This window comes from Pecten maximus, chromosome 17 (genome assembly GCF_902652985.1).
Source record: "Pecten maximus chromosome 17, xPecMax1.1, whole genome shotgun sequence".
NCBI lineage: Eukaryota > Metazoa > Mollusca > Bivalvia > Pectinida > Pectinidae > Pecten > Pecten maximus.
Window position 1 is genome coordinate 27,662,204 of NC_047031.1, and position 24,895 is coordinate 27,687,098.

Genomic DNA, 24,895 nt, shown 5'->3' on the forward strand with positions numbered 1-24,895 from the left:
TATATTTGATGTACTTAATATTAATTGCGCGAGGTGCAAAAGAAGAGTAACAAGCTGAGTCCCTGATACAATATTTTTAATTCATACTCATCTTTAAACTTAAGTTTTTATACTGCTGTTAAATGACCAGTTTAAGATAGTTCATTTTATATCTGGTTTAATTAGGTCTTAGGAAATTAAATCTTCAGTATATCTCACAGGTAAAAATTGGAGATTATAGGACCCCCCTCCCCCTCACCCATCTCTCTCCACCTGCTAACACAGGTGTGACACCCTTTCATTACCTGGACAGTTCAGTTATAGCCTTAGGGGGACTCTTTCAATACACTGGTCAATTAGTGTAAGTTACACAGGCGTGTCCATCATCTCCCCAGGTGTGAAAAATTGCTCTACAAATATTGTAGAAATAACATCCATATCTGTGAAAGTAATGAGGGGGTGGAGTAATTTATAAAATTTAACTAAAATATGGTAAATTAATATTGTCCAGTAAATAAAACCAAACAATACATCACACAGAAACTTGATCTTATTAAGTAGTAAATCATGGCCATACTATAATGCTCATAATCTAATTATTCATCACCAAGTTAAGGTAATAACATAAATTGAAGTTATACAACACAACTAATATGACTTTCAACATTCTTACATATAATAGTGGTTGTATGTTTTAAGTATTTATTTATACAAAAAATGAAAATCTATATTATGGAATAAAGATTTTTTGCCATCATCAGATGGAAGTACATCAACAATTCCTATTTATCTTTTAGTCTGATCAGTAAAACAAAATGGCTTTAAGCCAGCCAGCCCACCATCAGTTTCAACAGTTTAATCTGTTATTGATACATTTCCAAAAGTTTTTCTTAAGATCTATCTTAGACTTCAAATGTAGGTTTCCAATATAATCAAATGAATAATAAGTAATAGGGGAAAGAAGGGAAAAGTAGAAAAGAGATCAATCTCAATGGCGGACACCAAGATCCCTGGAATCTCTTGCCTAGCTGGGTTTATGATTTCTCTGATGATTTCTTTAGATGGTATTATTGATTTGAAAGTTAAATCAAAGATAATAACTATAGATAGAAAAATAATGCATGTTATCTGAACGGGAAGGGTGAATTCCATAGGCTAATGAAACCACAGTGGTGCAGTTCATTCTTTTCACGTTTATTGTCACATATCTCAGTGGACACCCTAAAACAGTCAGAACAATACATCAATCTGACATATTGGAACAGTTATGAAAATTTAACAAATATACAGTACTAGAAACTTTACAGTATGACACAATACAGTTACCATGATATAATACAATGTACATCATCCCAATTACGTGACAAAATAGGATAAAAGAAATTTACATATAAAAAATTTGACACCTATTTAAAAACGCTTACTCTATCAATGTACAGGGGTTGATTTCAATACCAATCAGCCTTTTTAAATAAACTGCAAATTGAAAAGAGTACCATAAATCCTATTTTATTGTGACATATATATTATATATTATATGTCCCACGTAAATAATATGCGTAAAAGTGGGCTATATTGATTCAATGCGAATTAAAATATTTGATCATTTCAATATTTTAGCATGTGACCCACACATTACAAGTTACAGATACGTATCTGACTAATCAAAAATTATTCAGGTCCGTCACCGTATATGTAAATTCAGCTACACTTGTATGGTCAAATACAATGTCTATTGAAATTATTACTTAACTCTAATAAGAACTGTAATGATATTTAAGATACCCTATCATGCCAGTGTCCCCTATGAGTCCATTCTCTTCCAGAATATTGATGGTGGGCCAGGTTGGCAGAGGTAGTTCACATGTTACAAGTGAGGGTGCCAAGTCATGAGGTCAAAAGTCAGCAATACAAACATAACTCACAGTCACATGGCAATACATGTACACTGACATACATATTTAATTTCAGACATAGATTGACTTCATTGAACAAAACTATAACCTCACTATTCTACACCGTTTATAATTTGTCATTTCAAATATATTCAAATATCCCCTTGATTCCAAGGGATGTCTCCGCCACAATCGAGATAGACCATTCCTTCCCATGAGAAAAATTAGTATGCTGCTAAAACATTTGTTTTTATATTTTTTTCATTGAGGGGGATAATTTTGAATATTAATAATAAACTTTTGAGTTATTTGTAATATATAGTTATAAAGAAAAAAAAAGGATGAAAATCAATCTTTTTTTCATTTTTACCAGGAAATATTAGTGGCTATGAATGTTCCCGGAAATTAATTATTTCAAGGGTATGCAGAATCTATTTTTGACAGTGAATCGATATCGTGACGTGAATTATCTCATTGAGTAACGGGAACAAAACGTTATTTTGAATTTTATAAGCAACATAAAAACATCTATAGAACATTTCTCTGACGGCAATGGGGTCGTAAATCGGATATTTTGACAATTATTTCAAAATACTTCTAGTGAAAATGAATTTAAGATATTTTACATATGACCTCTACAGACACCAAAGAATACCATATTGAGTCCATTCTCTTATGAAAATATTGATTTCGGGTCCATTATCGGCCATTTCTGTAATTCAACTCTGACGACAATCGGGCCGTGAATCGCGAATGATTAAAACATTGATTTGAACTACTTCTCGGTCAAATAAACCACTAATGTTTTGCATATGATACAGTTGAGCATTTCAGAACAAATATTTGGCTCTGTTCTCTGAAAATAATGCTTATTTAAGCCCCATTTCCCAACGTTTCGATAATTCCAAGTCAATTTCAGTAAAGCCTAAATATCCCAACTGATCCGGGTATCATAGTTCGCAAGATCGTAGCCTGATCGCTTATTAACGACCATGTTACGCACAAAATAAGGTTATATGTGTGAAATACATTTGTATTTGAGTATATTTTTGTGTATTTGAGTATATTTTTGTGTATTTGAGTATATTTGAGTGTATTTGAGTATATTTGAGTGTATTTGAGTAAAAAGTCAAGCCGTGAAAAAACATCCTTTCTTTTCACTTTATCGCCAAGGCCCTGACAATTCACCGAAAGTATACAGATATTGTTATCCATTGTGAATAGCACCAGACTTAACACGCGTGAAATAATCTCTCAGAATAAGATAGCAAGAAGAAGAGAAGATTGAGGAATAGAAGAGCTGAATTAAAAACATCTTATAGGTCGTTACAAAACAGACCATAGCTTAGGACAACACAAACAACCACAGGCGTCTGAAGTTCTGACAGTAAACTGAGATATAATACCATAGGCGTTGCATACCTGTTCTTTTTTTATAGTAGATACTCTTTTTTTTCTATGGTATTATATCTCAGTTTACTGTCAGAACTTCAGACGCCTGTGAAACAACGTTATTACCACCCAGCACTTGCACTACCCGTCGTATCACGAATAAACCGGAAATGTCAAACCGGAAGTAGAATATTCTAAAGGAGAGTCTCCAACTGGAGTACGGAAAAATTAATCCGGACTATCATTTAAACCTATCCAGAAACTAATGGGTATATTACATTATAGAAACACGAAGCGAGTTAATACCTACGCGGCATAAATAATAATAAAAGTAACTATAATGGATTCTGATAATTATTATAATAATTACAATAAAAATAATAATGGGTATATATCATTATAGAAACACAAGCGAATTAATGCCTACCTAGCATTAATACTACTACTAATAAATAGTAGTAAGATAAATAACAGTAAAAATAGTAAGAAAAATCCAGGACGCTAAATCTCCGATACATCGAATATATTTTTCTCAGGTTACTAGAAACAATATAGTATTGTATTACCATTGAAATAAGTATTTGTCTTACCTGTAGAAGTATAGAAATATCCGTTATTATATCCATTCCGCAGAAACAAAGAAACACACACATACGCACATAATTACATGTAACTTGAAGAGCATACGCGATATGTCCACACCGTGGTAAAAATAGACCAATATTACACATGTGAAAGATCGGTGCCAGAAAACACTGGCGTAATGTCCTAACCGATCATATACAAGTCATTATCTCATCACTTCCTGGTCATAAAGTTAGCATCATTGAGAAGAAAATCCTCCTCTAGAGGCATGTCATAAGTAAGTCTGCGTTTTTCCCCATTGTTCAGTATCAGAAATATTTTCCCATCAGAGCTATAAGAGTTGCGCACACAATCCATATGCTAAGCGTCTTTGAGTCTCTGTTGGTTGAGCCGCGTCAAAACCTCGAATATGACGAAAGTGGATCCCTTCAGGTTGCGACGTGCACGAATAATTTCCTGCTTTTTCCGACGGTGTGTAAACTTCACTATAATGTTTCTGGGTCGTTTGCCGTCGTATCTTCCCAGTCTATGTGCAATGTCAATATCACTTTCATTAACTGGTACTTTCAGTTGATCCCGAACAAATCCAACTATAGCATGGACACACTGTTCAACTGATTCCTTCTCCCCGGGATCTTTTAGTCCTGCTATTCTCAAGGAATTTTTCCGTCTCTGCTGTTCGAGGTCGTTAATACGTCCAAGGATCTCATTGTGTCGATCTTTGTCTCCATCACACACTTCCTCTAACTTTGATACTGTGAGTCTCAAATCCTCATTCTCACTTTCCAACTCCATAACTCTATTCTCTAATGTCTCTATACGTTCTGTGTGTTCTCTCTGTATGTCATTCCGGAGTTTCTCAAGCTTTCTATCTAGGACTTCCTCCGTAACCAGGGACTTTAGAATATCAGAGATCTCATCGAGCCGATCGTCAGTGGATTTCAAACATGGTTGAATAGTACCAATCCCACTTGTCCTGTTGTTTCCAACACTCTGTCCACGTTGGAGTTTGCTTCCAGCTGGCATGGTGAAAATGTTGAGAACACTAAAAATGAACGTAGGAAGTAAAAAAATGTCCGTGTCTCAGATAGAATCCGTATATCGCCGTGAACAAATACAAAGGCTCCGTCCCGGTAAGGCAAATGCTGAGTATTAATCACTCGCTAGTCTCAGTCCATTATGTCAACTGTTTGTCGAAATAAATACACTTTCTGATGAAACAGATGTTATATCTTTCCACAATAAATTAGATAAATAAACTATCTAACCCATCATAAAAAATCATACTCAAGTTCCAGAAACTGACGTTAGAAAATAACGTTTTTGTCGGAGCCCTGTAAACAGTCGACTTGCTATAGGCCCTGGATGACCTTAACCGAAATATTATTAATGCAATTTGCGAAACCATACCAATAAATATATTTTAATTATTAATTGGCAAAAATTTGCGAGACGAGCTATGCTGTTCTCCAACAGCTCTTGTTTGCTTTGTTACAACCGGTGATTTTAGGTAAAATTTATCTGAACAAAACGGTGGTAAGTAATATTATTTATAGTATTCTGTGTAACTGGACGATCTGAGCCTTGATCTAACACTAGGTTCAGTGTTAGGCGCAGGCGCACAGCCAAATCTCGCGACATAAAGCTTCCGCTCCAGATAACAAAAGAGGCATGCGTGATGTAGCGAGACTTACCTATGCTTCAGATCTCTGATATATACGTCTCTGGTGTAGCTTAGGATTTGAAAGTCAAATGTTAAAGATAATGAAACTATAGATAGAAAAATAATGCATGTATCTGAAACGGGGTGGGGATTTTGGGCAGAGGCTAAATGACAACCACAGTGGTGCAGTTCCTTCTTTTCACGTTTTATTCACATATAGTCTCAGTAGGACACCCTAAAACAGTAGAAACACATACTATCAATTTACAGTAGATATGGACATCATAGATAAATTTAACAATACAGTAATAGAAACTTTACTTATGACCCCATACAGTTACCATGATAATAATACAATTACATCATCCCGAATTACATTGACAATAATATGGATGATAGACAAAATGACCTTATAACTAATTTGACATGTCTTATATTAATAACACTTACTCTATCAATGCGACAGGGGTTGAATCCCAATACCAAGTCCGTCCTTTTTTTACAATAAACCTGACAAAATGAAAAGACTACCATATACCACTATACTTTATACAGTGACAAATATATATATATATCTATAAAATACTTCAGAGATAATTAATATACCACTTAAAAGTGCTATATTGGACAAATGGCCTGAAGTTCGGAATAATTATGAATCATTTTCAATATGGCCGCCGGACCCAACACCTTACATATTTTTACAGATAACGTTAACGTTAATACTGAACCTAATGACAATTAATTACCAGGTAATATGTAATTGGCTACACTTGTATGTACAAATACAATTTCTAATTGAATAACAATACTTAAAACTAAATTAAAGAACTGTATGCATGTAATTTAAAAAAATACCTTAGCATAGCTCTGTGTCCCCTGGTGGTCTGACTATCTCTGTCCCGGCTCTGCATGTGCAGGGTTGGCCAGGTGTGCAAGAGGTGGTCACATGGTTACAAGTGAAGGGTGCCAAGTATGAGGTCAAGGGTCACAAATACAAAACATAAACACAAGCACATGGCACTTGACATGGACACTGACACTGAACAGGACTTGATTACAGTTGACATAGACAGTGACATACATTTGACAGAAACTCACAACCTCACTATTACTATACACACTGTTTAAAATATTATTTTAAAATTATATTAAAATATTAGTTTTGATTTCCAAGACTGGATGTCTCCGCCACATATCAATGAAAGACCATGCCTTCCCTAGATGAGAAAGAATTAGATGCTAGCTCACACAATTTTGTTTTATATTTTCTTCACGTGGAGAGATATGACAGAATTTTGAATACTTAAATATATAAAAACTTATTACCGGTTAGCTTGTAATAATAATATTCAAAAAAAAAAAAAAAAAAAAGGAATAAACAAATCAAACATTTTATTGCATTTTTACCAGTGAAATATTTAGTGGATATTGAATGGTTTCCCGTGTAATATAATATATTTCAAGGGTATGACAGAATATCGATATTTTTACGAGTGCGAAATATTCTGTCATACTCGTGAAATGTATGTTAATTATATCATTGAGGTACAATCGGGAAACCATTCAATTTTCTGTTTATTTTCCATTTTTTTATACACCAACAATATATCAGACGACAAAACAATCCAAAATAGAAAACAAATTTAACAGTGCATAAATAAAAAATTCCTTTTTTTCATCTTTCATTTTCTTTCTTGTCGGCTCTTGTCGGTAGGCCTAAATCTAGTTTCTTGTCGGAGCTTGTCGGTCTTGTGGGTAATTAGTGGCACCCGTTACCGTCAAGGGAGATAACTCGCGTTTTGCTGTTGTCTCCTGCACTTTACGTTTATGTAGGCCTGCTGTTTAGATGTACGTATAACAGGAGAGTGCATTAGGAGATATATCACACACAAGGTAGGACACAAGTTTATAGACAATTTAGATACCATTATCGGTTGTAATGCACACAATCCTACAGTTGGATAACACTTGTTAGCCCGAGCTTGGTCAGCTTCCTTATGTGTCTGGGCTAGAGGAAACTAACAAGACCACGCGTATGGCACGGGCTCGGTTTCGGGATTCTGTGTAACATATGACATCATTAAGTATTCATATAACTCCGGTTTTATAAGGTTTTAGGATGTATATAGTATGGATAGTATTGTTATAGTGTCGTGGTTGTTACTGCATGGGACCTCCTAAAGACACGAATGGACCTGAATGGGTTTTAAAGGTGTTTGTTGCTTATAAATGTGTTATTTCTCGGTGTTTTATGCAAGAAGGGGTGTTATTACATGTCGAAACACCAGTTGCATTTGAAAAAAGAAATTTGAATGATGTTTTTCAAAGCTCGAGAAATAGTCGCTAATCGAACCGATAAACACGGCGGACCTGAATGGGTCGAGCACAGGGGCATGTCTAGTTTTATATTAAAACAAATAGTCAGAAATACCTAGATATCTATATATATATATTGTCAATATATCAAGGTATTTCTGACTATTTTTTTAATATAAAACTAGACATGCCCCTGTGGGTGGACCTGAATGATGTATTTTAAGGCTCGCTTAAACGCTAAAATCGGAACCAACAAACACAGCGGACCTGAATTGGATCAAGAGAAGTAACCCTTACAATACAAAATGAACTACACCAGAAAAACGGATATATAAATATATTTTGCTATATTTTTGTCACCGGGGTCGTCAAACTCAAAAGTCAAAAGTCAAAACTCAAACTTAAACGCACAATTCAATTGAAAAAAAATATGTAATTATATAAAAGCGTCTGAAGATATAATGAAAGTGCTCATTTACAAATATACTATGGACTTTAGGATGTTAATTAAAGATTATTTTTCTTGCATTCATCCTTAGAAACCATATATATTTATCCTTCCAATTATCCTTTGCAAGGATTTTACTTCACTTATATGTAAATGATGTAAATAATGAATAGGTTTTCATCTGCAGCCCGCCTTGATTAGTGTTTTTTGCAGTTGATAGGTATCCATTAGTGCATTAAATAATTAATAGGTTTTCATCTGCAGCCCGCCTTGTGCGTATAAATGCTCGGATGTAAATCATTAATGTTGTTGTTTTTTTCAGTTGATAGGTATTCATTAGGACTTTAAATAATTAATAGGTTTTCATCTGCTGCCCGCCTTGATTAGTGTTTTTTCGTGTTGGTCCGAAATCCAAGATGGCCGCCATAGCCGCCATCTTGAAAAAACACATTTTAAACTTCTTCTCAAGTTCCACCAGTGCTATTGAACTGAAACTTGCCTGAAATGATCCTGATATGATCCCGACCAAGTGTTGTTATTTTTCGGGTCGGTCCGAAATCCAAGATGGCCGCCATAGCCGCCATCTTGAAAAACACATTTTAAACTTCTTCTCAAGTTCCACCAGTGCTATTGAGCTGAAACTTGCCTGAAATGATCCTGATATGATCCCGACCAAGTGTTGTTACTTTTCGGGTCGGTCCGAAATCCAAGATGGCCGCCATAGTCGCCATCTTGAAAAACACATTTTAAACTTCTTCTCAAGTTCCACCAGTGCTGTTGGGCTGAAACTTGCCAGAAATGATCCTGAGATGATCCCCACCAAGTGTTGTTATTTTTCGGGTCGGTCCGAAATCCAAGATGGCCGCCATAACCGCCATCTTGAAAAACACATTTTAAACTTCTTCTCAAGTTCCACCAGTGGGATTGAGCTGAAACTTGCCTGAAATGATCCTGAGATGATCCCCACCTAGTGTTGTTATTTTTCAGGTCGATCCGAAATCCAAGATGGCCGCCATAGCCGCCATCTTGAAAAACACATTTTAAACTTCTTCTCAAGTTCCATCAGTGCTGTTGGGCTGAAACTTGCCTGAAATGATCCTGATATGATCCCAACCAAGTGTTGTTATTTTTTGGATTGGTCTGAAATCCAAGATGGCCGCCTTGTCCGCCATCTTGAAAAACACATTTTAAACTTCTTCTCCAGTTCCATTGGTGCCATTGAGCTGGAAATGGGTGAGGATGTCGAGGAAGGCGAGCCAACATAGTGTTGTTATTTTTTTGGCCTCGTAAAAACTTTGACATGGCAGCAATGGCGGCCATTTTGTAACATGATTGCGCAATCATGGTTTTCCTGAACAACATCTATTTTAAACTTCTTCTCAAATTCTTTTCAGTTGATAGGTATCCATTAGTGCATTGAATAATTAATAGGTTTACATCTGCAGCCCTCCGTATAAATGCTCGGATGTCAAATGTCTGTATGCTACTCAAAATTCCGAAACCGAGCCCCTATCAGGGGCCATCGGGATAGCAGTACTACTACTACCATTCAGAATATTCTTAGTCCAAGTTTCCTCTGGGCCAGACATCATGGTGTCTGGGCAAGAGTTTCTTAACCCGATTTTCCTCTGGGCCAGCCCAAGTTTCCTCTGGCCCTCACCAGACATATGGTGTCAGGGCCAGAGGAAACTTGGGCTAGGCTATATCCCAACCTTTAGTCAAACTCTGGTTGTGTGCTACAGTACATTATCCAAGCTTATCTTTTTATTCATTTTATGTAACATTTTTTTATCAAACATATTCAATTATCTTTAAAATCTAAGTCATAAATATCTCACAAATCAGGTAATACAATTGTTTATTTTTTAGTTTTATTTATTTTTATTGATTTTGATCTGTGCATGTCTTTTACTGTTTCAGTTGGTTTTAATAGCTCAATACTTTGGTAGAGCTAATGTTGATTTGATCGGCGCAGCAGTAAAAGCTGTGGGTATTTCTGGCTTTTTTGGGGCGATTGGATGCCGTAGATCGTGTGTTCTAGGCCCAGTCATGATCAGGGCATGAGTCAAAAAGTTGTCTTCCTTCATGTGTTACTATGTTATATATAGAGAATACATGGTCAGTGTCTTAAAATGAAAGCTTTATTTTGGCGTGGGTAAAGAAAGACAAAAGTGGCGAGCCATGGCAAGCCACTTTTGTCTTTCTGTCCCTAGTAAAACAAGAGGCCCAATGGGCCTGTATCACTCACCTGTATCTACAGCAACTTTGAAGTTGATTGAGGTCATTTCTACAGATACTATGCTGATGACCTCTTTATTCAAATATCATAGTAAGCTAGGTTTATTCATATTAATACATTTTCTAGTCCTTCATTCCAGCATTCTATTGGCCTAATATCAGGTCTCGGAGGCTCTTGGCTATCGCAAAATTATTATTTACAGATTTAAGCCGATTTCACCCCTGCAGCCTTGAATGTAGGTCAAGGTCATTCATTTGAACAAACTTGGTAGCCCTTCACCCCAGCATGCTACAGACCCAATACCAAGTCCCTGGGCCTCTTGGTTACTGAGAAGAAGCCTTTTGAAGATTATTGCCTATTTGACCCATGTGACCTTGAATGAAGGTCAAGGTCATTTATTTGAACAAACTTTGGAGCCCTTCACCCAAGCATGCTACAGACCCAATACCAAGTCCCTGGGCCTCTTGGTTATTGAAAAGAAGTCGTTTGAAGATTATAGCCTATTTGACCCATGTGACCTTGAATGAAGGTCAAGGTCATTTATTTGAACAAACTTTGTAGACCTTCACCCCAGCATGCTACAGGCCCAATATCAAGTCCCTGGGCCTCTTGGTTATTGAGAAGAAGTCTTTTGAAGATTATAGCCTAGTTGACCCATGTGACCTTGAATGAAAGTCAAGGTCATTTATTTGAACAAACTTTGTGGCCCTTCACCCCAGCACGCTACAGGCCCAATATCAAGTCCCGGAGCCTCTTGGTTATTGAGAAGAAGTTGTTTAAATGAAAAAGTTGACGCCAGACGGCCGGACGGAAGACGCCGCACCACGGCATAAGCTCACTTGCCCTTTGGGCAGGTGAGCTAAAAACAGCTTATATTTTAAGACACTGACCTTGTATTCTATTTATCCTGCAATAGTCATCAAAAATAATCATTTTGAAGTGAACTGGTATCAATAATGATCCAAATATGTTCGCCTTTTAAACGTTGTTTCACTTGGAAGTATACATAGTTTAATTGAATCGACACACATGCTTAGATTCCAAAATACAGCTGTTTTTATGTCGCTGCCGTATACAGAAAAAATATATATGGTGTGTGTATTCCGATAATGCGGTTGCAGTTGCAGGATAAATATTTATTAGCACAATGTATCATACTATGTGTTGGTGATCCGAATATATAGATTTAACTTTCCTGTCGTAGTTGTACCGAGAGAAATATATATATACAGTATTAATATTTTGGAAAATTTCAGAATAAAGGCAAACATGTATATATAGCGTAAATATTTTATCTACTGGTCATTTCAGATTGAACAGACTGAGTTAATGAGATGAAGGATGACAACAAAGCAGATATAGGGAAAGATCTGAAGTGTATCTAGTGAAGAGGACATAGGAAAAGATCTGAGGAGTAGCGAGTGAAGAGGATATAGGAAAAGATCTGAGGAGTAACGAGTGAAGAGGATACAGGAAAAGATCTGAGGAGTAACGAGTGAAGAGGATATAGAAAAATATCTGAGGTATATCTAGTAAAGAGGATATAGGAAAATATCTGTGGAGTATCTAGTGAAGAGGATATAGGAAAAGATAGTAAGGAGGATTTCGGGAGTACTTCAGCTAGTGAACAGGCAATTTTTCCAAACAATAGAAATGCCAATGTGATCATGAGAACAAGAAAATCATCAGCCATTTCTGGTACTACTAGACCAATAAAAAGACAGCAATGGAATTCTTACGAGATCACACATTTGCGTCGGTAAGTACTGGATATAGATTCACATACAAATTATTATGATTGCTGCCTAGTTGCATGTGTAAGGGGAGGTAACTTGTACTAATTCCTGTTGATGCATTTATTGTGACATTGAAAATCACCTCATTGGATAAGAATTGTCCTCACCCATTAAATACTGTTTTAGACTATCAGATTTTTAAAGTTTCAAATGACCTATATTCTAATCACCTTTTTTCTATATGTTATCTGTCATGGGTCTGACCATTTGTAAACAATTTACATTTTTGACTTCTCAGAATTCACTTAACATATTTCAATTCGACTTCACAAAAACATTTTATGGTAAAACGTCAATCAAAAGTGTGATTTGTATGGTCCCTTACCCCGAGGGGACTTAGGGGCAGGGGCAAAAAAGAGTCAAATTGACTGATATTTTTGAAATTTTCTTCTCAAGATCAAAATCAGGTATAATCAAATGCTGTTCATAAATGGAAGGTTCTTAGGTTCTTTACCAAAACTGTGACTTTCATGACCCTTACACTACAGCTTACGTGGACTTTGCATTTCCCACGCGACCACTCTGGACTGCCCACCCAATGTCCACTAGCTAGTGGACATGTGTGAGCAAAGCGTCAACGTTATACCGCGATTTGTGATTAATCGGATGATACTGTTGGTGTCCATGCATCAGCAAGGCCCGTTGAGGAACGCTAGATATCGTGGCGCGCCGGATGCCGTGTATGTCCACGTAACAGTCACGTCACTCATTTGTTAGGGGTATGCTTACTTTACCGTGCCTTCTAACCACGGTCGAAGGCAGGATATCCTTCCGATATATAAGAGTTTCTTCCCTTTCTTTTTACTTGCGGTAGAATGAGTCGTGCTTTGAACCATAGACCATATTTTCAAAGTTCCCACCAATCACAGCACTCCTTTATATAGTTTATGTGCATGGAAATACAATGCATTTTATCCTGCCTGTTAGAACTAATAAAAAAAATGTTTCATTTGTTGTACGTGCATAACTGACATTTTACTAAACATATTGAATTCTTAAAAAAACAACAAAAAAACACCAATTAATTGATTAATAGTATTCAATTTGTACAAGTAAAAGCAACTGAGTTTTTATAACTTGTACTGAATAGTGAATGAAACTGTTGAGTAGTAAATGAAAGTAGGATCAAAATCTCAGTTGCAAAACCCATAAAGTCAAATAAAAATCCTGAAATGAATTGTTTTCAAATGTATACTGATATGTATACGTCAATTTTGAATTAAATAAAATAAAGCATATTTAACAACATAATTAGTTCCATTGAATTTACCTACCAATAATTCCATATATCATCAATAATATTTTTTTCAATAATCAAAATATAGAAATTGAAGGCTGTTCTTTTAAAATCAAATCCATGTATGAGTTTCATTAAAAAAAAAGACGAAAATTAAGTATAATTCCTTTTTTAGTTATGTTATTTCCCAGAAAACAATTGTCTAATTCCCTTGTCGTTGGTATAGAAGAACAATTAGGATGAGGTACATGTGACTTGGTGTCACATACTTTAAGTTAATGAGGACATTCTACTAGCAGAACGTAACATAATAATTTTGTAAATAATCTCTAATAATCTCAGAATAACTCTCGTAAATATCCGTTATGTAATTTGTGTGTACAGCATTGCATTAATGTATTTATGTTATGGAAGTTAAAAATAAAATAAAATACACGACGTGTTTAAATAATAGTTGCCATGTATGAAATAGTTATCAGTACCATACCAGTTGATACTGTGTTATATAAGAAATTCTTTCAATGAGTCGTCGTTACGAGCCGATGTCTTTGTATTTAAAAAAATATATCTAAATTTCATTTTGTGTGAACTTTATGACAGATATCCTTTCCGTATATTACTAATGATGAATAATTATCATATTTTGGTTACGTACATTATGTATAATCGTTTATGGATTCGTACGTACTTACTACGGAATAGTATTTGTCGATATCATAGTTATCATCTGCTTTACGTTTGAAACAAAAACAAGACCAGTCTATACTCCTTAATCAATTTGCTGTTTATACAAGCAAAATACCGTTACAAAAACTGAGTTACAACGCAACTCGGTAAGGGGCCGCGGTGGCCGAGTGGTTAAGGTGTCCCGACACTTTATCACTAGCGCTTCACCTCTGGGTTACGAGTTCGAAACCTACGTGGGACAGTTGCCAGGTACTGACCGTAGACCGGTGGATTTTCTCCGGGTACTCCGGCTTTCCTTCACCTCCAAACCTGGCAGGTCTTTAAAAGACCCTGGCTGTTAAAAGGACTCTAAACAAAAACAAACCAAACCATAGCAACTCGGTGTGTCAAGCGAGCTAGCTGTTCATCTATCGACACGGGTGACTGACCCACGAGGTGAGAAAAATCGTCTGGATAACTGCAGGGGTTTGTTCTCCTTTCTCCCACTTCTTAAAAATACCATACGGGCAGGTATGTTGTGACAGTCATTACAGTCTGCTTCATCCATACCTTACCTGGATTTTACCTGTCTTTTCCAAAATGACCTAGATTTTACCTGTATTCTCCGACATTACATGGTTTTTACCTCTATTTTACACAAACACAAACTGAGTTCATCTCATTTCATTCCTTTGTAATCAATTTTTACAAACCATATACCATTTTCATCAACTATAACACAACAACGTATATATATTATAGATATTTTACTATTTGAAATGATTGAAAATGCCAAACAGAATCATATCAGACCATTTATTACTATCCGATAACCCTTATCAACATGGAGAAATATCGCTGATATTTTTCTTGATATTAATTACAAATCATATAGACATAAACGTGTACTCGACTGTGAGTGTGTTAGTATACCGCTTAACAATTACCAGGTGTGAAATTACAGTCCACACGGTCGTCACGCCTGTCATAGCACCACAGGTGTCTGTGCTTTCGGGTGTTCTTATCGGCACCCGCCGATAATCGCTGGTGAGTTGCCGCGTATGGTTTCCGTGCACGTCAAGAATTTTCCGAATAAATGCTTTTACAGGTTGTACGTATATTTAGCTTTAGATTTGTTAAGAATTTCGTTTATTCTATATGTATATATATATATATTTGAATTAAACACATTATTTAATTTGAATTCTGATGAGTTTCGTTTTCCCTACAAACAATAAAACTTCGTATCGCAAATGTTTGCCTGTAAAATAATTAAGTTTGCTCATTCACATACCCAAGATGTTGAAAATTTACTCTGTGAATCTGGTCTGCGAGTTACTAACTTTCCATGGAAATTTTTTATCAATATTGAACAATTATCCGAAAATCACAAATAGCAGTATCTTATGTGAATTTGTAACGTATCCATTGTTGTTTTGGCTTGTAAGAATTCAAATTCAAAGCATTTATTTCACATCATGTACGAATTGCATTTTAAACTTATATTATTAGAAGTATTATAATCGAAATCGTTATTGGTATGCATTGAAACCCGTGTCCTCGTTATAAACGCTATGAATTATTCGAACAGGCCCGTTAAATAGAACATTATTCAAATGTTACATGTTGCATACGGCCCATTATAATAGAAAAATTAAAAAGAAGTAACATGTTATATACGGCCCGTTATAATAGAACATTATTCAAATGTTACATGATTTTACTGCCCGTTAAAATACAAATTGATTGAAGTGTTATAATTTACATGTTGAATACGGACCATTGTAATAGCAAATTAAAAAGAAGTAACATGTTATATACGGCCCGTTGTAATAGAACATTATTCAAATGGTACATGTTGTATACGGCCCGTTATAATTGATTATAGAACATTATATAAATGTTATATACGGCCCGTTATATAAGACACTTATTGAGATGTTACATGTTACATAGTGCTATTACACGGAACCATGCATAATTTTGATAAACGATACCGATACAGCTACCGCTACCGAAAGACGAAGGGACATAACTCATATAGATCAGATATGAACAGAACTTTTGCCCTCTGTATATCGCGGATCGACAAGAACCGAGGGGCTTAACATGAAATGCAAGTCTACCACGTATCGTGGATCATCGTGGAATACAGGGTCTCGAGTTAAACTATGCCCACAAATAATCGTGGATCGTCACATACCGTGATGCCGAGCGGATACCGTATCAGCTGATGTCCACGATGGCGGAACGTGACGGAATGCCATATCCGGTGGGCGAGTGGGATCAACATTGTCCATGTCCGTCGTCCGTCATGGATGCGTGGAAAACGTAAAGTCCAGTTAAGCTGTAGTGTATTTCATTTAAATAATTGTTTTGGCTATCAAGGATGGAATGATATTTTGATGGTAGACGCAGTTCAAGTTGTATTCATACCAGGCCCATTTATTAGTAAATTGAATCAACTACTTTAAAAACGTAGGAGCGAAGGTATACTGGGGCAGTAACTTGATAAGCCTTGATAACTCTAGGGTTAATTAACCAAGGTTCTGTTGTGTTTGGTCAAGTGTTACTCTAGTGGTCAAGCCCTGATAACTCGAGGCTTAATTAACCAAGGTTCTGTTGTGTTTGGTCAAGTGTTACTCTAGTGGTCAAGCCCTTATAACTCGAGGCTTAATTAACCAAGGTTCTGTTGTGTTTGGTCAAGTGTCAGTCTAGTGGTCAAGCCCTGATAACTCTAGGCTTATAAATTAACCAAGGTTCAGTTGTGTTTGGTCAAGTGTCACTCTAGTGGTCAAGCCTTGATAACTCTAGGCTTATAAATTAACCAAGGTTCAGTTGTGTTTGGTCAAGTGTCACTCTAGTGGTCAAGCCTTGATAACTCTAGGGTTAACTTACCAAGGTTCAGTTGTGTTTGGTCAAGTGTCACTCTAGTGGTCAAGCCCTGATAACTTTAGGGTTAATTAACCAAGGTTCAGTTGTGTTTGGTCAAGTGTCACTCTAGTGGTCAAGCCCTGATAACTCTAGGGTTAACTAACCAAGGTTTAGTTGTGTTTGGTCAAGTGTCACTCTAGTGGTCAAGCCCTGATAACTCGAGGCTTAATTAACCAAGGTTCTGTTGTGTTTGGTCAAGTGTTACTCTAGTGGTCAAGCCCTTATAACTCGAGGCTTAATTAACCAAGGTTCTGTTGTGTTTGGTCAAGTGTCAGTCTAGTGGTCAAGCCCTGATAACTCTAGGCTTATAAATTAACCAAGGTTCAGTTGTGTTTGGTCAAGTGTCACTCTAGTGGTCAAGCCTTGATAACTCTAGGGTTAACTAACCAAGGTTCAGTTGTGTTTGGTCAAGTGTCACTCTAGTGGTCAAGCCCTGATAACTTTAGGGTTAATTAACCAAGGTTCAGTTGTGTTTGTTCAAGTGTCACTCTAGTGGTCAAGCCCTGATAACTCTAGGGTTATAAATTAACCAAGGTTCAGTTGTGTTTGGTCAAGTGTCACTCTAGTGGTCAAGCCTTGATAACTCTAGGGTTAATTAACCAAGGTTCTGTTGTGTTTGGTCAAGTGTCACTCTAGTGGTCATGCCCAATAACTTGAGGCTTAAAGAACCAAGGTTCATGATCAGTTGTTTGCTCTTCTCAGAACCAACAGGATCATAAATTGCCCTTAGTGTGATATATATCACGTGGTATGAGCAGCATGGTTTGTTCACAGTACTTTTTTCACATTTTTGCCCCCAGTTTTCCAGATCAGGATGTTTCTGGTTTTCTGCACTGTTTTTGTCACCCGAAACAAGCGTGGCAGCGAAAGTGCTTTTCAGCTAGTGAATTTTCAGAATCGAAAGAGCCGCCTGCTTCACTTAAACCACTATTTAGAAAAAAAAATGGGTTCCATATATATATATATGTAGCTGAAACAGATAGTGTCAAATTGATTATTTGCAAAATAAATGTACCATGATACGTATGATATCATGAGACAAGTATCGCGATAGGTATAATATCGTATATTGAAGGAAGCGTATCGTTACAGCACTAATAGACCTGATATTGGGCAAGCAGCATGTTGGGTTGAAGGGCTTGTTCAAATGAATGACCTTTTACGTATACTCTATTCAAGGTCTAAGGGATCAAATTTTCTAAAGCAATTTGAACAACCGGATTTACTTATCCTCAATAACCAAATGGCCCAAGAAACTGATGTTGGTCCTGTATAATGCTTGGATGTAAGGCTATGAAGTTTGTTCAACTAAATGACCTTAACCTATTTTCAAATGTCTTCATCTCAATATAGCTAACAAAGAGGTAGAGAGGCTTATTGTTGGTGATGTTATATGCTGGGATATAGGGCTACCTAATTTGTATCAAATGAATAATCTAGTCTTATATCCAGGGTCACAGTGTAAAACAATATAATAAGTTCTGAAAATTTAAAAGGCTGAGAATGATGACATAGGCTAGTGATATGTTTGGATGAATGGCTGCTGCACGCCTAGAGTATTTATATTAATAAAATGAATGACCTATGTCCTTTAAATTAAGGTCTTTAATATTTTTTTAAGTAATTGAAGTCGAAGATGTTACACCTTTAAACCACTTCCCTGATAATTGTCAGATGTGCCATACAGGCCCATGTTGCCTCTTTTTAACAATGAATACCAAAAGTCCTTGTTCAGGTGGTCATGCTTATGCTATTTATCTGTCTTACAGAGCTGTTACTTTCATACCCGAGGACCACCCAGAATTCTGGGATTTGGTACAGCAGATGGTAAGGACCAAAACCAAGGAGGAATGTTGGAAGCAGAACCAGGCAGACCTGGCATCAGGGGAAAGCACTTACCCAAGGGAGGCATTCATAGAAGGTAATGACCAAAGGGTAGCAAGCATAGAAGTTACCGGCCCAATGGAGACAAGCATTGAAGATACTGCGCCAAGGGAGATAAAAATAGAAGTTACTGACCCAAATGAGGCAAGCATAGGAGTTACTGACCGAAGGAAGAGAAGCATAGGAATTACTGACCCAATGGAGATAAAAATAGAAGTTACTGATCCAAGGGAGACAAGCATAAACGTTACTGATCCAAGGGAAGCAAGCAAAGGAGAAGTTACTGACCAAAAGGAAATAAACATAGAAGTTCCTGACCAAAGAGAGACAAGCATAGGAGAAGTTACTGACCCAAGGGAGATAAACATAGAAGTTACTGACCCAAGGGAGCCAAGCATAGGAGAAGTTACTGACCCAGGGGAGGCAAGCATAGTAGAAGATACTGATGCAACGGAGGCAAGCATAGGAGAATTCTCTGAAAATCAAGGTAGGGAAATAATCCATTTCATTATATGTCTGATTGGAGTTAGAGAAGTAGGACCCTATAACGAGAATGGGGTGTATAATCGATCTGCAAAATCTAAGGACAGATTAGAAATTCATACCCTAAAATGTTCAATCATGGTTACCCACTACTATTAGGTCCATGCGTTGTGATAATTGCTTCTGTCTTTCTGTCCTTTTTTTCTTCGATGTTTTTTTGTCCTTTCTTCCATTTTAACACTGGTACTTACATTGATGTAGATCATCTCAGAATCCAGACACCCGAACTTTCTGATACTTCCGCGACGATGATACCTTGTAATATGCGGATGTGAAATAGGAGTTAAAAAGTTCCTAATGTCAAGATCAGATTAAAGAGCATACGAGTCACTTTCATTCAAGAGAAAAGTGCGTGAGTGCCTTTTCTACCAGACAACACGTGCACAATTCTGAAACAACACAACAACGCTAGCTAACACAATCTAAAGGGAGATGATTTGCTATAGACTGTTCAAAAATAAACAGAAAACGGTACAAAAATATTACTGCAATTTAAATTGTAATATAAATTGGTTTAATTCAATTATGGATTGTAAGTGATTTTAACTTTGTTAATATTGAATGATTCTATTGAACTATTCAATGACTAACTTTTGGACTTTTTAGCTCAACTTGCCTGAAGGGCTGTGAACTTGCACTATGATGCAGGGTCCGGCGTCTGTCAACATTTCCTTTACTAGTTCTGGACGCGTGAATGGATTTAGATGAAATTTGGTCGGAAGCATTTATTAGCTCACCTGCCATACCGTGGCGTCCGTCCGTCCGTCAACAATTGACTTCTTCTTCATAACCGCTGATCAGAATTTGATCAAATTTGGTCAGAAGCATCCCTATGGGTATGGGACTCAAAATTGTACAAATGATGGGGCTGGCCCCACAGGGACCTGAGGGGCGGGGCCAAAAGAAGTCAATTTTGCTATATTGATATAAACGACTTCTTCTCCGAAACCGAGCAATGGATATCGCTCATATTTGCCTGGTAGCATCACTATGGGGTGAGGGCCTGAGGGGTGGGGCCAAATGTGGTCAATTTGGCTATATTGATATAAACAACTTCTTCTCTGAAACTGAGCAATGGATATCGCTCATATTTGCCTGGTATCATCACTACGAGGTGGGGATTCAAAATTGTACAAATGATGGGGTGCCCCCCCCGAGGGGCCTGAGGGGCGGGGCCAAAAGGGGTCAATTTTGCTATATTGATATAAACGACTTCTTCTCTGAAACCGAGCAATGGATATCGCTCATATTTGCCTGGTAGCATCACTATTGGGTGAGGATTCAAAATTGTACAAATGATGAGGCTGGTCCCCCAGGGGCCTGAGGGGTGGGGCCAAAAGCGGTCTATTTGGGTAAATTGATTTACACAAATTATTCTCTGAAACTTAGCAATGGTTTGACTGGTAGCATCCTATAGGGGTAGATATTCAAACTTGTTTAAAGGAAGGGGCTGACCCCCCAGGGGGCAGAGGGCAGGGTTAAAAGGGGTCAATTAGTCTAAACAAGATCTTCTCTGAAACTAAACTATGAATATCACTCACATTTGTGTGGTAGCAACCCTATGGGGTCGTGCCAAAAGTCAATTTCATTTCATGGATTAATGCACATTTTGGCACTTTTGGTATTAAAATAATACCAATGTACATGTACCCATATAAAATGATTATGATATATATTGACATAGCAATACCAGCCACAAATATACTGAAGCATCATTCTTGTTTCATATCTCATGAAACCAGGTGAGCGATACAGGCCCTCTGGGCCTCTTGTTGGAACTAATAATGATAATGTTGCTAAAATCTAAACAAAGGATATGGCTCTCCTTGGGCCTGAGGGGAGGGGCTTGATAGAGGAAATTGAGGTAATCATTTAAATCCTTACTAGTCCTGCACAACTGAATGGATTTTGATGATCTAATGTTGTATAAAAGGAAGATTTGTCTCTCTTTGGGCTCGAGGGACGGGCCCAGAAGGGGAAATAGAGGTATATTTTTTTACCCATTACTCGTTCTGAACTCATGTAAAGATTTTAATGAAAATGGGTCTGGAGCATCATTGGGCAAAGCAGATCTAATGTATAAATTGAGGATGTGGCTGTCAAGGGGTGGGATGGAAGGGCCCCATAGCATTAATATTTAATCGCTACTTGTCCTGAATGGCTGAGTGCATTCTGATGACATTTGGGGTGAAGCATTATTGGGTACAGGTAATCTAATGTTGTTTAAAAGCAGAATGTCGTTCCCTTGGGACAAGAAAGGCACCGGGCCCAATATGTTAGATAGTGATAAATTTTGAAAATCACTACTAGTTCAGGACAACTTAATGGATTTTGATCAAATTTGGCCTAGATTATTATTAGGCAAATGAGAGCTAATGTTACAGAAACAAATAATGAGGATGAGGGAAAGTGGGTCCAAGAGGGGGAAACAATCAAAATAAAATATAATCAATTGAAGTCCTCTTTCTTCTTTCGAGAATGATAGAATTTGGTCCACTTGTAGTTTAAACAATTGTTAAGAGAAGTAGTTAAAAAATAGGAAATTATTTGCAATCTATCTTCAATTTTTTTTCAATATTTTGCCATAGTTACTGAAATATCCATGTGAGTGTATATATAGTGTATATATATATATTATTGAAACAAATACTGAGCATAGTATTGGACAAGTAGAAATTGCATTCGCCCTGGTGAATTTCTACCTCAAGTGGCTTGAAACAAATTTTGCACCCCTGTAATATGAAATGTTATAAATGTCTTTGCTAGGCTCGGTGTGAAATACATGATCCTATCTTTCGTTTTAGATGCCTCACATTTGGCTACACTGGATACCAGATTTAAATCATCTGCCAAAATATCATACGAGCAATTAGAAGAAAAGAGTATCTTTGAGGACAAAACATCAAAATGTGATGTTGGCGAAAAAGAAAGGTACAATGCAGAAAAGCAGAAACGTAGTAGCCGCAATAAAAGAGACGGAGACAATTATTACCAGTGCGATGTTTGTGGTAAAAGTTTCAACATTAAGTCATTGTTCTTGAGGCATTCCCTGCTGCATAAAAAAGCAAAACCATTCAAATGTGATGTTTGTGGTAAAGGGTTCAGTGATATGTCATCTGTGAAGAGACACCTTCTTGACCATAAAGGAGAAAGACCGTACAAATGCGATGTTTGTGGTAAGGGGTTCAACGGCAAGTGTAATTTGAAAACACACGTTCGTATTGATACAGGAGAAAGACCATACAAATGTGATGTTTGTGGTAAGAGGTTCAGTGACAAGTCTTATGTGAGGAGACACCCTTGTGTTCCTACAGGAGAAAAACCGTACAAATGTGATGTTTGTGGTATGGGGTTCAACTTCAAGTGTAATTTGAAGACAAACGTTCGTATTCATACAGGAGAAAAACCGTACAAATGTGACATTTGTGGTAAGAGATTCAATTTCAAAACTCATTTAAGGCGACACCTTCTTGGTCATAGAGAAAATAAATTATACAAATGTGATGTTTGTTACAAGGAGTTCAGTAAGCAGTCTGTTTTTAAACGACACATTCGTGTTCATACCGGAGAAAGACCATACAAATGTGATGTTTGTGGTAAGGGGTTCAGTGACAAGTCTTCTGTTAAAAGACACCTTCCTGTCCATACAGGAGAAAAACCGTACAAATGTGATGTTTGTGATAAAGGTTCATGTGGTAAGGGGTTCAGCTATAAGTCTTCAGTAAAGAGACACCTCTCTGTTCATACAGGAGAAAAACCGTGCAAATGTGATGTTTGTGGTAAGAGGTTCAGTGATAAGTCTTCAGGAAAGAGACACCTCTCTGTTCATACAGGAGAAAAACCGTACAAATGTGATGTTTGTGGTAAGGGGTTCAACTTCAAGTGTAATTTGAAGAAACACGTTCGTATCCATACAGGAGAAAAACCTTACAAATGTGATGTTTGTTGTAAGAGATTCAATTTCAAAACTCATTTAAGGCGACACCTTCTTGGTCATAGAGCAAAAAAAATGTACAAATGTGATGTTTGTTACAAGGAGTTCAGTAAGCAGTCTCTTTTAAAGCGACACATTCGTGTTCATACCGGAGAAAGACCGTACAAATGTGATGTTTGTGGTAAGAGGTTCCGTGAAAGGTCTAGTGTAAAGAGACACCTTTCTGTTCATACAGCAGAAAAACCGTAACAATGTGATGTTTGTGGAAAGAGGTTCAGTGACAAGTCTTCTGTTAAAAGACACCTTCCTGTCCATACAGGAGAAAAACCGTACAAATGTGATGTTTGTGATAAAAGGTTCAGTAGGATGTCTCATGTGAGGAGACACGTTGGTGTCCATACAGGAGAAAAATCGTACAAATGTGGTGTTTGTGGTAAGGTGTTCATTGAGAAGTCTCAAGCAAAGAGACACCTTCGTGTCCATACAGAAGAAAAACTGTAAAAATGTGATGTTTGTGGTAAGAGGTTCAGTAACATGTCTCATTTGAAGTGACACCTTCGTGTCCATACAGGAGAAAAACCGTACAAATGTGATGTTTGTGGTAAAGGGTTCAATAGAATGTACAATATGCGGAGTCACCTTCGTGTCCATACAGGAGAAAACCCGTACAAACGTAATATTTCTGTTAAGACGTTAAATGACAAGTCTTAATGTGAAGAGACAGCACCTTCGTCTTCATTCAGATGAAAAAAATGTGATGTTTGTTATTAGTGGCTCAGTGCGAAGAGGCATAGAAGAGAAAATCCTTGCAAATGTAATTATTGTGATAAGGTGTTCAGTAAGTAGTCTAATTTAAATTAAGGCACACATTCGTGTGAAGGCAAACATTTATCCACGACACATGGATGACTCACTACCCTAGATATTGTCCCTATTACAGAGGTCGATAATGATTGATTGTTTCCCCTTATCTAGGTCCAAAATGTATAATGTTCTCGCTACCCTAGATGTCATCCCCATTATAGTGTTCTACAATACATGATTAGCTCGCTACCCTAGATGTCATCCACTTATAGATGTCCACAATACATGATTAGCTCGCTACCCTAGATATGATCCCCTTATAGATATCCACAATACAATGTACATGATTGGTTCGCTACCCTAGATGTCATCCCCTTATAGATGTCCACAATACATGATTGGCTCGCTACCCTAGATGTCATCCCCTTATAGATGTCCACAACACATGATGACTCGCTACCCTAGATGTCATCCCCTTATAGATATCCACAATACATGATTGGCTCGCTACCCTAGATGTCATCCCCTTATAGATGTCCACAATACATGATTGGCTCGCTACCCTAGATGTCATCCC

At 37.0% G+C, this 24,895-nt stretch overlaps 1 pseudogene; it reads left to right on the top strand.

Moving 5' to 3' along the window:
* The first annotated feature begins 7,309 nt into the window (after window positions 1-7,309).
* On the top strand, window positions 7,310-24,342 carry LOC117315274 (annotated as a pseudogene).
* Window positions 24,343-24,895: the final 553 nt, after the last annotated feature.